This window comes from Ambystoma mexicanum, chromosome 10 (assembly GCF_040938575.1).
Source record: "Ambystoma mexicanum isolate Mex_15411 chromosome 10, UKY_AmexF1_1, whole genome shotgun sequence".
Taxonomy (NCBI): Eukaryota; Metazoa; Chordata; class Amphibia; order Caudata; family Ambystomatidae; genus Ambystoma; species Ambystoma mexicanum.
The window spans coordinates 1,280,622,752-1,280,639,743 of NC_090932.1; positions in this window are offsets into that span (position 1 = coordinate 1,280,622,752).

The window sequence follows — 16,992 nt, forward strand, 5'->3', positions numbered from 1 at the left end:
CTTTGTCATTTGGCAAAACCTCCGGTAGAACCTCTCCGACCCTCACACCACGTTCAGGACCCCCGTTACACCCACAGCCGCATCAGAACTCATACAGCATTGTTACCATGGCGATTGCGGCGTCCCCTCCACAAGCGTAATGCTATTGCGTTCCGCAGGGGAGGAGTCAAGCGAGGCCGTGCTCACCCGTTATAAACACTTCCGGGTGGCCGCACTCGCTGCTTCTGATTTTGAATCAAGGCTAGTGTTGCCCACAGTTTTGCTCTTGTTCTTGACCCGTCTTGCCCTCCCTTGTCTGTATTGCTTCCCCCGTGGTGTCCGACCCCAGCCTGCCTCTCTGACCTGCTCCTTCTTTGTGGATTGCCTTACCTTCATTGCTCGCACGCTGCCAACTCCGGACCGTCCAACGACCTGCTTCCTCTTATCAGATCTTACCTGCATTGTTCACACGCTACTTACCCCGGAACGTCTTATAATCTTGGATTGCAATACCTTCCTTGCTACACACGGTTGACCGCTCTCCGAGTCACGTTGGGTCTGGTTATCCTCTTCCATTACTGCCTAGAGCGAACCTACACCATCCTACTTCCTCAAGTGCCTTTACTAGAGACTGTGATCATTGGTGCATAGGCCGCTAGGTGTCCTCGTTTCGCCGGGGTAGCATCCTGGACTAGAGACTGTTCTTTCTGCCTAGGTGTCCTCTTGCCGGCGGGGTGTAGGGCTAGGTTGGATGGTGTACAAGTTCCTCTGTAGTATTTTCGCCATAGACCCACAGTGGTAAGTCCTAAAAAACCTGATCTCATTCCCTTCTCTTGTATGTTGGATATTCAGTAATTTCTCGCATTGTCCTGCTGTTCTGTTCTTGGGAGATTATCTTGTTCTGAATTCAGGTTTTTCCCTTCTACAGTCAAGGGTATTGAAGTCTCCAACCCTACAGTGCCAACGGTGTCTGAACATTCCAACAACGGATGCAGTGATATCCATCTTTCGGCTAATTGATCACTTTGTAGTTTTATTAGAAATACAAAGGGGTACATTGGTAGGAAGAACTCTACAGCTACGCTTCTAGTTCTTCTACCGGATTATCACCTCAGGACCAGCAGCCTGATATAATCAGAAGCTATATATACGAAAGATGGATGTTAATGACACACTGGTCAATCTCATGCAACTCATGGCGGAGTTGCGGACCGACATGACGGCCGCACATGCCGCCACTCAAAGGAGAATCGATGAGTTACAGGCACAGGCCTCAACTCCAGCACCGGTACCTCCTCCTGTGCGGGCTCTAGTTTGGCCGCTCCCGCTCCCCAAGGAGGCGCTCAACCATCGGTGGTTATGGCCACGCATTTCCCGTTGGCTCCCCCTGAAAGGTTTCAAGGTGACCCCAAACTGTATCTCACCTTTTTGAATCAGTGCGGTTGCACTTTTTGTGTCATCCTACGGCCTTTCCTGATACGGCCACAAAGGCGGCTTTTGTCTTATCCCATTTGGCTGGTACTGCAGCTACTTGGGCTAACCCGTTATTAGAGGATGGTTGCCCTCTGTTGTTTGATTGCAATGGCTTGCTTGAGGCGATGGGTCAAGTATTCGATACTCGTTACAGAACCCAAGCAACTGAATTAGAGTTACTGGCAATACAACAAGGCGATTCACCCTCCCTTGGATTATGTAGCCAAGTTCAATCAACTGATTGCGGAAACAGGCTGGTCTGAGGATAAGAAATCTGTTTTACAAGGGTCTATCTGACTCACTTAAAGACACCTTAAGTGCAGTTCCAGTGGTACCAATGGCTTTCCATGAACTTCTGGATCTCGGCGAGCAGAAAGGAAGGGGGAGAAAAGGGGTGTGATGCGTGTTCTAGTCACTCCTTCTCTTGTCTCCTACAATGTTCCTGAACCTATGCAAATAGGTGCCATAAAGGGACCTTGGACATCTAGCGAAAGAGGAGACGACTGAACCATCTTTGTTTCTATTGTGGGTCCGCAGAACATTTCCTAAAAGTGTGCCCAAAGAAACCCAAGAAGTCGGGAAACGCCATGACTCAGTAGTAGATGGGGATCCGCTACTGAGTCACACCTCTCAGGACCCCGCATCTAGTAATCCAGTCACGCTTAAGGCTTCTTTTCAGCCTATGTCAGGTCCCTCTTGGATTGGGGAACCGATCCAAGATTCAGGTGCCACCGGTAACTACATCAACCTCTCCTACGCTCGGGAAAATGGTGTTACCTTCAATGCAAAAAAGCCATCCTGAGGTTGTTAATGCTGTTGATGGAACATCACTCGTTAGGTTTGGTTACTGAACAAACAGTACCTTTGTCCATGATCACGGATTCCGGGCATACGGAAATCGTTACTTTTGATGTTATCACTGCACCTCAGTTTCGACTCATTTTGGGTTTACGTTGGCTTAAGCGGTATAACCCAACCATTGACTGGGACAAGGGGAGGGTGGTTTTTGATCCTACCTTCTGTGGTAAACATTGTCAAAGTCATCAACATCTTGTTGAAAGTCCCTGTCGTGCTCTCATTAACATTGAGCCCTCGGTGGGTGCTTTGGTTGCTACATCCTTACCTCCAGAATACAATAATTATCAAGATGTCTTTGATGCGAAAGGAGCCAAAGTCTTGCCACCCCATCGACCCTATGACTGTCCTATTGATTTGGTCCCTGGGGCAAAGATACAGAGTGGTAGGGTGTACTCCTTAACAGCCAAAGAAGATGCCATCCTGAATGTTTACATCGACAAGGCTCTCAGTACGGGTTTTATCCGCCCATCTCGGTCCCCTGCGGCTTCCCCCATGTTCTTTGTACCGAAAAAGGAAGGGGATCTTCGTCCATGTATCGACTATCGTGAATTAAATGCCATCACTGTTCGGAACCAATATCCTATTCCCTTGATCTCGGTTCTGTTAGATCAGCTAGGCAATTCAAAAATATTCACGAAACTCAACTTGAGGGACGCCTAAAATCTTGTTAGGATGTGCTCTGGGGATGAGTGGAAGACCACATTTAAAACCAAATACGGTCTCTACGAATACTGCATCATGCCTGTTGGGGTGTGTAATGCCCCTGCTACTTTTCAGCATTTCATCAATGATGTCTTTTGGGATCTCTTGGATACCTACGTGGTGGTGTATCTAGATGACATCCTCATTTATTCTCCATCCTACTCAACCCATGTAGAACACGTGTCCACGGTTCTTCAAAGACTTTGTGACAATCACTTATACACCAAACTTGAGAAATGCATGTTCCATGTCACTTCTGTTGAGTTTTTGGGATACAATATCACAGATAAAAGGTATCCAAATGAGTGACGCCAAGGTCATAGCAGTCCTGGACTGGCCGAAGCCTACGAATCTTAAACAGTTGCAATCATTGCTGGGTTTTGTCAACTATTATCGGCGCTTCATCAGGTCCTTTTCGAGCATAGTTGCCTCGCTCACATCTTTGACCAGTTCAAAATGTTTGTTTTGTTGGAATCCTACTGCTCAGAAAGCTTTCTAAAGTCTCAAGTCTTCTTTTACCACTGCCCCGGTATTGATGCATCCTAATCCAGATCTACCTTTTGTTGTAGAGGCGGACGCCTCGGATATCGCAGTAGGCACTATCCTTTCTCAGCAATTTAAAGACAACGGGGACCTACATCCAGTGGCTTTTCATTCTAGGAAACTCACTACCTATGAGTCACACTACACTATCACAGAAAAGGAGCTATTGGTGTTAGGCAGAATCCAGTGCAGTTCCCTTGGGGACCACTGCAAGAAGATTAAGACTACAGGAGTAAGCAGTAAACCCAATTGGCAGCAGTCTGTACCACCCAGATTTACTCGGTAGCTGTGGCTGAGCAGTCAGACTTCTCTCAGGAAGAGTAGGGTAGTATACAGAGGATACACAATAGGGCTAAAAACACAGTAGAGTAAGCAAACACTGACCAGAGCTTGGTATCAAAAGTATATAATTATTTAACACACAGTTAAGGAAATACACTAGCACTATAAATCAAAGCAAGTTCAAACACAATCAGAAAAGTATACACACCTCCCTTAAGAATTATTAGACAAGTCTAAGTCAAAACACCATTATTTGTAAAAACAGATGCAAGCGTGTAACTTAGATGGCACTCTAATAATTAAGAAAAGGGAGAGAAAAAGGCAGGTCATGAAAATAATGCATCAAGTCTTTTTTAAAATGTTCAAAAGAGGTTGGGTTGATTCAGAAGGTAAAGTTAGAAGGTCTGGGGGCCAACCCAGTTGGAAAGCCAAGGATTTAAGGGTCACTTTTAGCAAACTGTAGAAAGGGAGGTCAGGTGGTACATAGTACCTTTAAAGTTGAGGAAGCTCCAGCGGTGGAAGTTGTTCCTGGCAGCGGGTGCAGTTCGTGGTTTCGACCAGGGGAAGAGAAGATCTCGTCGAGGAGGAAACTTGGAGTCGTTGCACTGCCCAGGGAAGAGACCAGCCGCGGAGTTCGCTCGGTTAAAAGGTGCGTTCCTTTTATTCGCGGTCACAGTGATGAAGCTTGGCTATCCGGCCGCTGGGGTGCTTGGCACTGGCGATTCGACCAAGAGACGTCCTGGAAGGCAAATGGCAAACTGGTTGATCCCACAAGCTCAGAGGAAGAAGACTCTTTCAGCAGAAGATATTCTCTTGTCGTCGGGAAAGTGGTGAGGTCGTTGCAACAGGGCTCCACCGGTGGTGTCGTCGTTGCAGATGGCTCAGCTTCTTCCCTCTTCGGATTTCTTAGGTCCTGTGGTGACTTCTGAAGTTCCAGTCCCAAAAGCCCTGCTTTATGCAGAAAAACCCCCATTCAACAGCCTATCTGTCACTCATACATGCTAAGTGGTGAGTTGGGCGACTCACCACTGGGCCAATCAGAACAGAGTGCGACTTGGGTTGCTAAGGCAATGCAGTCCAGTGCCAATTCCCACACCCACACATCCTGTGGAACCCAGACAGAGTGGCACCAGTTGGAGGGCTTCTGTGGAGAAGCCCGCCAAAAAGTGGAACAAAGAGCCCGACCTTGGTTGGAGTTACAGAGACGGACACAAATGCCATTTTAGAAAAGAGTTCTGGCGAAAAGACCCAACCAGTGATTTTATATTAAATAAATAAACCGGCGGTATCTTTAACATTGCACCAAAAAGTGGTGCGTTTAAAATCAATGCGAAAACCCCATAGGAAATATTCCGGTGGAATATTTTGCGTGGTAACCACTGCCACCAGCCAGAAACTCGACAAGGGGGGACTGGACAGTGCCCCCTTGGAAACAGACCCAGGGGCAATCTAATTAACCCCTTCCAGTACTTCCACAATATGATGGTTTGTATTGTTTCTGTTCACAATTTTGGACTAGTAAAGCCAATGGTGACTTTACATGCCCTGGGAGACAGTAGTCAGTCCCAGGGTATGAAGTCTATGTTTGGGGGTCACTATGACACCCCCGTGTTACTACACTGAGAGTGCTGTGTAACACATACACTAAAACAGATGATACCCTATGGAGTAAAAAGACCCGATTGCCCATAAGCACACAATAAGTCAAAGACATACCTCAAATCATGCCTAAGAGTGGGAGAAAAAGAGTCTCACTCTTAGCAGGAGAAAAAAACAAACCCCAAAAATCCCGCAAAGCTGCTGGGGTACTCACTAGGTTTGGGAAATTAGCCTTATAAGAGAATTCTCCCTAACACTCTCCCCCCCCCCAGACTAAGGGACAGGAGGATTGAATCCACTCCTGGATGAATCTCATACCTCTAGTCGGTTGCACACATCCTAGAGAGACCATCAGCATTTTGGTGGCGACACCTTGACCTGTGTTCAATGGAAAAATCAAAGGTTCTCCTTTGTAAGCTACATGACCTACAAACCCTTTGAGGAACATCTTCCTTTTTAAATCTATAGGGGATCTGGTTGACCAGTCCCTCAGAAGTTCCTGTGATAGGCCTCTGCAAGGGGTCCTTATAAAGGATTCACTTAGATCTAGAGGGGCCTCCAGGGTTCCTCACCACCTCTCTGTTGGGAGCAGGTTGGGTCTCAGGCCTCTTGGTTGGAGGGGTTGGGGTTAGGCAATGTACCTGCTTCCCATTCCTCTTAGATCTAACCTTACCTACTTTAGGAGTTTCCCTCCCAATACTAGGATTTGTGTTGGAGTCTTCAGTAGAAGGTCCAACAGTCTGAAGGTTTTTGGCCTTAGACTTCTCTTTTCTGGTTTTCCACCAGCACTGAGAATTACCAGTTCTCTTAGGCCTAGAGAGGGGTCCAGTTGGTTTATCCACCTCTTCCTCAGAAGCAGGGGGAGTCATAGACTCTAAAACTGGGGGAACAATGATGGGCTTGGTTCGGGCTCCCATTTCCCTAACATACTAGCCTGAAATTTGCCTGGGTTAGAGGCCAACTTACTAACACCCGGGCTTGTAGTGGAGTTCTCTGTAGAGGTTCCCACAGGTTTAGAGGGGTCCCTTAAGGTGGCCTCTCTAGCCAATTTGGTTAGGTCCTGCTTCTCCATACTGGGAGGCCTGGGGGTACTGGATACTACTCCTAGAGTTTTTAGATCATTCCCCAACAGGTCTCTCCCAGGCACCTCAGTCTGAACACTGACAGGAATCCTCACTGTCATGTTATTACACTGAATGAGGGCTGGTAGAATGGGAACCATCTGGACAGGGCCTCCAGAATTTCTAGTGGGACCTTTGGGTGCCTTAGCAACATCCTCAGGTTTGAAAAAGCATTCATCCACTACTGTTCTGCTGGCCCCAGTGTCTCTCCTTGCAGGGGTATCCTGGCCATTGACAAGAACTCTGTCCATGTAATACACTTTAGAGTTTGCTGGTAGGGAGTCATACACACCCATATTCTGTTTGCTAACCAGACCCATGGACTCTAAGGATACTGTTGCTTGAAGACTCAAGGGTTCTTCAGCAAAGACTTCAAAGTGAGCACTAGCCACTTGTACTTCCTCCTCAGAAGTGAAGGCTAAGGAGACTGTGCTGATCCCTGCAGGTTTACCCTTACATCTGGGATCTCCTTTGATATGGTCAGTTGCCCCACAGAGATAGCATGTTCCAAATGCTCTCTGGAAGGGGGGCTTCTGCTGACCTCTTTCTGGTTGAACACCAGAGGACTCACTAGCCCTATTTGGTTTCCATTGGGGCTTATCCTGGTTATTTTGTGGTTTGTGGCCCTCTTTGGGTTGGGAGGTATTGGAAGTCTCTTGGTTCCCTTTTGGTGGCTGCTTTCCCTCATCCTTTTTCTGAGTGACCCCTGAATCATTGTGAGTAGCCCTGTTGGCAACCCACAAGTCTGCAGCCTTAGCTAGCTTCTTGGGATCTATTCCTTTGAATCAGCCAAGTGCTGTCTGCGCTCAGGAGAGCAGGCATCATAAATTGTCTCCAACATAACAAGATTTCTCATTCCCTCATAAGTGTTCACTCTATAACCCTAAATCCATCCCTCTAAGTTCTTCAAACTTTCACTCACCCAGGTAGCCCAAGGGGTACCATCTTGCTTTTTGAGGGTCCTAAACCTCTTAAGGTACTGGCAAGGGGTCTTCCCAAATCTAGCTATTAAAGCTAGCTTCACACATTCATAGTCCCTCCTATCCACCTCCGCCAACTCCATTCCCACATCAGATGCAACAGGGGGGAGCCTAGAGAACAACCAAGGAAGCAACTGATTCCCTGTGATGTCCTGGAGCCCATGATTATACTCAAACAAACTCAACCAATCCAACACATCCAATTTAGGTTCATACATACCCACAATCTCTTTAGGCATCCGGGGTCTTTTGGGACTGGAACTCCTAGAGGATCCAGGGAGGGAAGCATTTTCCACAGACAATTTCTTCATCTCTAGCTCATGCTTGAGCTCCATTTCTCTGAGCCTTAGTTCTTGGTGCTTTTGTTCAGATTGGGCACTAATTCTTTTGAACTCTAATTCAAGCCTCATTCTTTCTAGTTCAATGAATGCAGGACTCAATGTGGGACCTGACAAAGGTCCAGTAGACACAGCTTGAGGTGCTAGAGCAGGCAGAGGGCCAGTGGGGACAGTTACATTGGCCTCACCTTCCTCTTCTAACTCTACAACAATACTATCAAGACTTTGATTCATATTACCTTCATTACTGTTGTCTACATTTGCTGGGGAGGGAGGCTCATATGAACCACTACCCAGACTTTGGTTTTCTAACAGTCTTTCTATCAATTCTATTTTCTTGCCCTTTACGGGGAGATTCTTATGTCTACAAAGGGCTCTTAAACAATCAGCTGTATTTGCAGTAAGAGACTCCTGGCTGTAACTTTCCATAGTTGACTTGTTAGAAAATAAACTTTTCTAGTGCTAAGCTTTGTGGTTAGTTGCACCAAAGTATCAGAAGCACTCTACAATGTATCCTCAATACAAATCCCACCGCTGTACACCAGTGTTAGGCAGAATCCTGTGCAGTCCCCTTGGGGACCACTGCAAGAAGATTAAGACTACAGGAGTAAGCAGTAAACCCAATTGGTAGCAGTCTGTACCACCCAGATTTACCTGGCAGCTGTGGCTGAGCAGTCAGACTTCTCTCAAGAAGAGTAGGGCAGTATACAGAGGATACACAATAGAGCTAAAAACATAGTAGAGCAAGCAAACTCTGACCAGAGCTTGGTATCAAAAGTATATAATTATTTATTTAACACACACTTAAGGAAATACACTAGCACTATAAATCAAAGCAAGGTCAAACAATCAGAAAAGTATACACACCTCCCTTAAGAATTATTAGACAAGTCTAAGTCAAAACACCACTATTTGTAAAAACAGATGCGAGCGTGTAACTTAGATGGCACTCCAATAATTAAGTTAAAGGGAGAGAAAAAGGCAGGTCATGAAAATAAACAGTTCCTAACACTTTTCTAAGACCAAAACAAGTTAGTGAAGGCAGGGTGTACTGTAGAGCCAAAATTCATAGGCCAGGCCCACTTTAAATGGAGCAAGGTGAAATGTGCCCAAGATCACACAGTTTAGAAATGCATTCAAGTCTTTGTAAAAATGTTCAAAAGAGGTTGGGTTGATTCAGAAGGTAAAGTTAGAAGGTCTGGGGGCCAACCCAGTTGGAAAGCCAAGGATTTAAGGGTCACCTTTAGCAAACCGTAGAAAGGGAGGCCAGGTGGAACACAGTACCTTTAAAGTTGAGGAAGCTCCAGTGGTGGCAGTTGTTCCTGGCAGCGGGTGCAGTTCGTGGTTTCGACCAGGGGAAGAGAATATCTCGTCGAGGAGGAAACTTGGAGTCGTTGCACTGCCCAGGGAAGAGACCAGCCGCGGAGTTCGCTCGGTTAAAAGGTGCGTTCCTTTTATTTGCGGTCACAGTAGTGAAGCTTGGCTATCTGGCCGCCGGGGTGCTTGGCACTGGTGATTCGACCAAGAGACGTCCTGGAAGGTGAATGGCGAACTGGTTGATCCCACCAGCTCAGAGGAAGAAGACTCTTTCAGCAGAAGATCTTCTCTTGTCGTTGGGAAAGTGGTGAGGTTGTTGCAGCAGGGCTCCACCAGTGGTGTCGTCGTTGCAGATGGCTCGCTTCTCCCCTCTTCGGATTTCTTAGGTCCTGTGGTGACTTCTGAAGTTCCAGTCCCGAAAGCCCTGCTTTTATGCTGAAAAACCCCCATTCAACAGCCTAGCTGTCACTCATACATGCTAAGTGGTGAGCCGGGCGGCTCACCACTGGGCCAATCAGAACAGAGTGCGACTTGGGTTGCTAAGGCAACGCAGTCCAGGGTGCCAATTCTCCCACACATCCTGTGGAACACAGACAGAGTGGCACCAGTTGGAGGGCTTCTGTGGAGCAGCCTGCCAAAAAGTGGAACAAAGGGCCCGACCTTGGTTGGAGTTACAGAGACGGACACAAACGCCATTTTCGAAAAGAGTGAAAAGACCCAACCGGTGATTTTATATTAAATAAATAAACCGGCGGCATCTTTAACATTGCGCCAAAAAGTGGTGCGTTTAAAATCAATGGGAAAATCCCATAGGAAATATTCCGGTGGAATATTATGCGTGGTAACCACTGCCACCAGCCAGAAACTCGACAAGGGGGGACTGGACAATGCCCCCTTGGAAACAGACCCAGGGGCAATCTAATTAACCCCTTCCAGTACTTTCACAATATGATGGTTTTTACTGGTTCTGTTCACAATTTTGGACTAGTTAAGCCAATGGTGACTTTACATGCCCTGGGAGACAGTGGTCAGTCCCAGGGTATGGAGTCTATGTTTGGGGGTCACTATGACACCCCTGTTTTACTGTACTGAGGGTTCTGTGTAACACATACACTAAAACAGATGATACCCTATGGAGTAAAAAGACCCCATAGCCCATAAGCACACAATAAGTCAAAGACATACCTCAAATCATGCCTAAGAGTGGGAGAAAAAGAGTCTCACTCTTAGCAGGAGAAAAAAACAAATGCCAAAAATCCAGCAAAGCTGCTGGGGGACTCACTAGGTTTGGGAAATTAGCCTTATAAGAGAATTCTCCCTAATAATTGGCCATTCGGGACGCCTTCCTCGCATGGCGCCACCACCTCCTAGGGACTGCTGTGCCGGTTCAGGTATATACAGATCACCGAAACCTTTTGGCATTACAATCGGTGAATGTACCACAGCTAGACATGCTTGTTGGCATGAGTTTTTCTCAATTTTCAACTTTCAAGTAACCTACAGGCCTGGCGCACGGCACTCTAAGGCTGATGCTCTTTCCAGGATGCATAATGCCTCTCCGCATCCCGTGGAAGAACGCAACATTCTTCTTCCTGCTCAGGTGGTTTGTGCCTGTGGAATTCACTCTCCTTTACATTCTGCATTACTAAAATGGGTTAAGGACAATCCACAAATCATTCACAAATTGAATTTAACCTTGCTGCATGGCCTTCCTTACCATAATGGAATGGTTTTTCTTCCTGACACAGACACTCGCGCTACAGCTATGCATTGGTGTCATGATACTAAATTCTCAGCTCATCCTGGAGCACGGAAAACCTTGGAGCTACTACGCCGTTGGTCATGGTGGCCTCAGATGTCTAAAGACGTCTTGAAAAACGTTGCTTCATGTGCTATATGTGCTCAATGCAAGGTAGTTCCAACGAAACCTATCGGTTTGTTAGACCCATTGCCGGTTCCTAAAGAACCCTGCACCATGATCTCGATGGATTTCATAGTTGAGCTGCCTTGTGACCATGGTTATGATACGATTTGGGTCGTTATTGACTATTTCACTAAACTGGCCCTATTTGTTCCTTGCAAAGGGCTGCCTACGGCACCTGCTTTGGCCAAACTTTTCCTGCATCATGTTTTTCGGCCTTCCTCATATTATTGTTTCAGATCGTGGATCTCAATTTACGTCTCGTTTTTGGCATGCCCTGACCACATCCTTCGGCATCGAAGATCGTTTCTCCTCCGCTTATCATCCACAGACGAATGGTCAAACGGAAAGGCTAAACGCTGCACTGGAACAAAACTTGAGGTGTCTCACTGTGCAATACCAAGACTCATGGTTGTCCTTGCTAGATATGGCTGAGTTCGCTTACAATAACTCGCTCCATACATCTACAGGAACCTCTCCCTTTTTCGCTATGTGCGGCCGGCATCCACGCACACTTCCCACATGACCAAACCTGTCGGTCTCTAGCCGTGCTGCAAATGCGTGTTTGCGTGATCTAAACAAGACTTGAGATAAAGTGTTTTCTCAGCTACATAAAGCCAAGTTGCAGCACAAAATACAGGCGGACTTCCATAGGGCTCCTGCACCCGCTTACAAGGTGCGTTTGTTTGTTTGTTTATTTGGTATAGCGCAGAACCAAACCCGAAGGGGTAGCTGGGCGCAAACAGTACAAGATTACTTAAGAACTTAGTTACAGGAGAAATACAATTTAAGCAGTTCACAATTAGATCAGGAAAAGTGCAGTTTATACAGTTCACATTAGATCAAAGGTAAGTGTACAAAGAACGCAGAAAGGAAAGAAAAATGCAGAACTACGGTTCAGTCTAGTTGATCGGATGTCATTCAGCTGGTTGCAGACGTCTAGTGTCTATATGGGAGGGGGAGGTCAAACTAAGTGTCATTGGCACGAATCCAAGTGAGGACTTTTCGCCTGAAACTAGAGTAAGGTTGGTCCATTCTGAGATCCAAAGGGAGTTTGTTCCAAGTTTGCGCAGCTATGGTTGGGAAACTAGCGTTCCCGGGTTTGGTTGGCAACACAGAATTTACATATTCCGGGCCGACATTTCCTTCTGCCACGTTTTGTTGGCCGTTATCGGGTTACGGCTATTATCAACCCGGTAGCAGTACGTTTGAAATTACTGGACAATTGGCACATCCATCCGGTCTTTCATGTTTCTCTACTGAAACCCTGTCTTTCCTCTACAAGGCTGCCCTTGCATCCTTCCCCGCTCAACGTGCAAGGTGCTGATGAGTACAAAGTTAGTTGCATCCTGGATACGAAGGTTAGGAGGGGGGTTCGGCTGTATCTAGTGGATTGGAAGGGTTACGGGCCTGAGGATAGAACATGGGAACCTGCAAACAACATCCATGCTCTTCTCCTGGTTTCTGATTTTTGGTCCCGCAGAGGGAGGCCTTCTTTGAGGTGGGAACTGTCGGGATCGGTCACCAACACTCTTTGCCGTCTTTGTAATTTGGCAAAACCTCTGGCAGAACCTCTCCAACCCTCACACCACATTCAGGACCCTGTTACACCCACAGCCGCATCAGAACTCATACAGCGTTGTTACCATGGCGATTGTGGCGTCCCCTCCACAAGCGTAATGCTATCGAGTTCCACAGGGGAGGAGTCAAGCGAGGCCGTGCTCACCTGTTATAAACACTTCTGGGTTTCTGCACTCGCTGCTTCTGATTTTGAATCAAGGCTAGTGTTGCCCACAGTTTTGCTCTTGTTCTTGACCTGTCTTGCCCTCCCTTGTCTGTATTGCTTCACCCCTGGTGTTCGACCCCGGCCTGCCTCTCTGACCTGCTCCTTCTTTGTGGATTGCCTTACCTTCATTGCTCACGCGCTACCAACTCCGGACCGTCCAACGACCGGCTTCCTCTTATCGGATCTTACCTTCATTGCTCGCACGGTGCTGACTCCGGACCGTCTAACAATCTTGGATTGCAATGCCTTTCTTGATACACACGGTTGACCGTCTCCAAGTCACGTTGGGTCTGGTTATCCTCTTCCATTACTGCCTAGAGCGAACCTACACCATCCTACTTCCCAAAGCGTCTGGACTAGAGACTGTGATCATTGGCGCATAGGCCGCTAGGCGTCCTCATTTCACCGGGGTTGCATCCTGGACCTGTTCTTTCCGCCTAGGCGTCCTCTTTCCGGCGGGGTGTAGGGCTAGGTTGGATGATGTACGAGTTCCTCAGTAGTGTTTTCGCCATAGACCCACATTGGTAAGTCCTAATAAATCTGATCTCATTCCCTTCTCTTGTATGTTGGATATTCATTAATTTCTCGCATTGTCCTGGTGTTCTGTTCTTGGGAGATTATCTTGTTATGAATTCAGGTTTTTCCCCTTCTACATTCAACGGTATTGAAGTCTCCAACCCTACAGTGCCAACAGTGTCTGAACATTCCAACAACGGATGCAGTGATATACATCTTTCGGCTAATTGATCCCTTTGTAGTTTGATTATAAATACAAAGGGGTACATTGGTAGGAAGAACTATACAGCTACGCTTCTAGTTCTTCTACCAGATTATAACCTCAGGACCAGCAGCCTGATAGTTGCAGACAGTATAACCTTCTAATATTGGTTGTTCTAAGATCCAAGTTTCTTGTAAGGCTATGAATTTCGAGGTACCCCAGAGACAGTAAGGAAGGGACAAATGGGTAAAACTTTGTGTATTGAAGGAGGATTTCTTAAATGTTTTGCCTCAGCATTGCCAGTCTGCCCCAACATTTTTCATATACAAGGTGTTCAAGATGGATGACCAATCATTCTCAACAGATCTTTTAGGGTCCACTGGATTTGTCGTCCTGCCCACATTGTGATCTTCAAGATTTACTTTAACCACCATTGATTGGTGGGGCACCACTTCCATGTGACCACTTTCACTGACAAACACTCCATCCTGCGAGATAGATCATCCTCCATATATTCAAGGGCCTTGTTTCAGCCAGAACTAGATTTCTAATAAGTTCTGATTTTAAGCCAAGCCTCACTATATCTACCCTTGCAGGGTAAATGAATTGGACCTGAGCTAGATCTCCAGATTTGGTTTGGTATTTCTTCAAATGAGGACAATACATAAGTTCTATTTTAAGGAAGACATTATCAATCTTCACATTTCCTTTTCACTCCTAGAAGGTATAGATTTCTACACAGCACACTACTTTTGCTTTTACCATTATTCACTTCTAAGGCAAGTTTCGTATCCCCCTTTCTAGGAACGTTAAATGGGGTTTTAGTTATTTTTTCTGCTTTAGTCTTTTCAGACCCAAATTTCTCATGCACCAAAGTTTCTCCAACCCATTCTTAAACACATCAGTAGGAGTCAGCCCATCATTAAAATAGGCAACATTTCTCTCAGCCATAAGGAGACCTTTTGGTATAAATTTACCTTCCACTCGAGCCAATGTTCTATCAACATTCCCACCTTCAAGAATATATTTTTTTTTAACAAATTCACAGTCTGAGGATTTTAGGGGTACTTTTATAATTCTAGTCTGTGTATTCAAAACTCCCTCATTAGAGTCATTAATGAGGTCCTCATCACGGGACTCACCTGTTCTTTTCACAACAACCTCTGACTCACAATGGATCGAGAGAATACTCAAGTCCAAAGATTCATTCAAAGTTTTTACAGGCTTTAGCAATAGCCTCCTTTCCCATTGTCAGTGAATTATTTTGAACCTTTAGACCCTTTTTCGTAACTTCCTTATTTTACTACTCCCTACTGGTATTTCCTCCACTTAGGGGAGGCATTAGTAATAGTATAATTTTCTGTGGCAGTCAAATCCTCCTCTATGGGCCCTGCATCTACAGGGGAGTGCCGTTTGAGGTGACACAAAAATTTACCAGAACCCTTAGAAGATCTTTTTGGTTCTTTGATATTTTCCGCCCTTAAAATGACTTTCTCAGCAGTAGGTCTAGTGCCTAGTAAAACACTACTAGCTTGCTGCACAGGACCCTCCCCCTCTTTTGCCGCAGGGCCTTTGTCTTCCAAATCTGCTAAAATATTAGTAGTAGCCCCATTCTTTTTTTGACCAAAGTCCATTTCGGTCACTTGAATTGCCATAGAGGTTAGACTTATAGTTTTAGGGGCAACTCTTCAGTGTGGATTGCCTTAAATGAGACTTTTCCGCCACATACAGGTTTGGCCCTATCAGAAGGCCCTACTTCCATTCGAGAGGGAGGATGACCACCTCCAAAACGATCTATATAATGATCGTCTATTAACAGCCAAAATAAAACCTTCAATGATAGAATTTTTTACCAAAAGTTCTCCGGAAAAAATATATATATAATTCTTTCGTTGCACCTTTTTTCGTTGGGAAAAAAATATCTATATTCAAACGTTGGAAAAATTAGATGGTACTTACCTTCGATGGAAAGACGTGTAACCTAACTGAGAAAGCATCTATTATCTCGACTGGGGATAAAGCAGCTTGTACACTGGTGACACTGCTCTGTGCCTCGAATACATTGTCTGTCCAGAGTTAATGGTGGCAAGGAAAACTAAAGTGCGTGCTGCATCGGGTCTGATGATTCTAGTCGAGCTTTATTTCCCAATTTAGGGGACGATTCCCCTACTAATACAGGGGTTCTAAATAGGCAAAAATGTTCTTGCTTATCCCTTGCTGGAGACTTGACCCTCAATAGACCCAGAGAGTGGAACCCGCTTGCCTAATTCGTGGGAAACAATAGGCCCCAGTAAGGAAACATCAGCAATAAGGTCTTTGTGAGGGCAATTTCCAAAGTCTTCCAGATCTACACTGTCCAAAGAACACGAAGCTTCAGCAGAGAAAATGTGGGCAAGATTGCCCAATTGTTCAGTACACAAACTCAGAGAGCTATTTGACTGTTTCCTTACATAGGGTGAGGACTGAGGTATTCCTTCCTCATTCTTTTTCCCTGCAACAATTCCAGCAAAGGTTGGCAACGTTACATTATTATCCCATGTTTTAATTGTCACCACAGTATTGACCAAACTTAGTGGTTCCTTCTCATTATTTTGTTCGGCCAAAGTGAAAAGATGGCAGAGGAGACGGTTACCAGTAAGGAAACAGTTTATTGAAGGATGAACCTCAACCACCCAGCAGCTCTCTCAGCTTTCCAACTGACAAGAATGTGGAACCCTGGGCACAAATACGCGCACCAGGGTTCCATTACAACACGTCTCCCCCCATAACGAACAACAGAAAGAAAGGCAAGGAAACAGGCATAGACAAGATTTAAGAAAAACATAAATTCGTGAAAATGCTTTTGGGGAAAGAACTAGTATATCACTAAGAAACACAACTGAAGCTCACTTCATGGCACCCACAAGCACATAGTGCTTAAATTTGAAGGGAGGCAACCTAATCATAGATGAACGACTAGAACCACCTTGTTCCTCTGCCGACACAGGTACAGAAGGAACAGACACAGGAACAGACACACTGCCAGACAACCGTCCCGGTCAAAGACCTTACACAGAAAATTCACAATCTTCTCAGCTGTGACCATCTCCAGGGCAGTGGCTTACACCCAATGCAAGGTATAATCAACCAGTACCACGACAAATCTCAACTCACCTCCCCAAACATCCATGGGCCCCACGATGTTCAAAGCCAACTTTGACCACACTTCCTTGGGACCCCCCACAGTATATAGTGGCTGCGGATGCACAGCCTTGCTCTTGTCACTAACATAACAGAACAAGCAACACAATCCTTCACCACTTGCTCAACGTCCTCATCCATTTCTGGCCACCAATATGACTCCTGCAGCCTTCTTCTCATCAAAGATTTACCCAG